Here is a 1,161-nt window from a genome sequence, read left to right as displayed (position 1 = left end):
GGGAGGAGCACCGCCGGCTGCCCTCAGCTTCCTGCCGCTCCCCACAGAGGGACGCACGGACAGGGCGGCTCTGCTCCCGCTGGGCCTCGGCTCTCACCCGTGTGACCGGACGTTTAAGCATCTGCAGAAGGGCCATCCCCAGGGCCATCCCCTGGGCCTCTCATGGTGGAGCCCCAGGGAGAGGCAGGGACAGAGACGGGTCCCGGGACCGAGCAGCACAGGCCCTGCCTCCAGGAGGCGTCCCTGGGCCGCTCTGGGCCCCGAGTACCCCCGTCTCTGCGCTTGGGGACGGAGGACCGCTCGCCAGGCCCATCCCAGGTCCGCCCAGGAGGCCACGTGTCTGTCTGTGTGCGAGGGCGTCCCCACCCGCAGACTTGGCTCCTGGAGGTGCCGCCCCTCCCCCTTCTCTGCCTCAGTTCTCGGGGGGCTGGTGTATGCACAGCTGCAGGGTGTCATCCGCCAGGGAACCGGGGTTAAAATCGTCCAACCCCAGGCCCGGCCGGCGCGGCTCAGAGGTTGAGCGTCGACCTATGAACCCGGAGGTCACGGTTGGGCGGCATGGGTGTGTGTCTCGGGCTTCCTACTTGCTCCCTGGGTTTAAAATGAACGTCAGGTGGTCCGGCCCGTGTGAGTCAGGGGTTGAGCATCGACCTATGAACCAGGAGGTCACAGTTTGATTCCCGGTCAGGGCACAGGCCCGGGTTGCAGGCTCAATCCCCAGTGTGGGGCATGCAGGAGGCAGCCGATCCATGGTTCTCTCTCATCATTGATGTTTCTCTCCCTCTCCCTTCCTCTCTGAAATCAGTAAAAATATATTTAAAAACTGTCCCACCTCAGCTGCTCTGAAAGCCGGAGATGCATTCAACAGGGGCCCTTTGCCCGAGACTCATGGCAGAGTGGCTGGGGCGGACGCAGTGCCCCCAGCAATGACCCTGCCACAGGGCGCGGGCACCATGTGCGCGATGGAAGGCTCTAGAAAGGCTGGTCACACTGAGCTGCATGGGCCTGACTCGGGAGCTGGGTGTGGGGCCCTGGTGGCTCTGACCTTGCCTTCGACACCCGAGCTGGTGCCCTAAAAGCTCTCCAGGCTTTGCAACTGGGGGCAGGTGGCCGTGGCCGCACCCGGGAGGGGCCGCGCCTCCCCCTGGGGGTGGGGCTCAC

Source organism: Myotis brandtii, unplaced genomic scaffold (assembly GCF_000412655.1).
Source record: "Myotis brandtii unplaced genomic scaffold, ASM41265v1 scaffold743, whole genome shotgun sequence".
NCBI lineage: Eukaryota > Metazoa > Chordata > Mammalia > Chiroptera > Vespertilionidae > Myotis > Myotis brandtii.
This window is presented reverse-complemented; position numbering follows the sequence as displayed.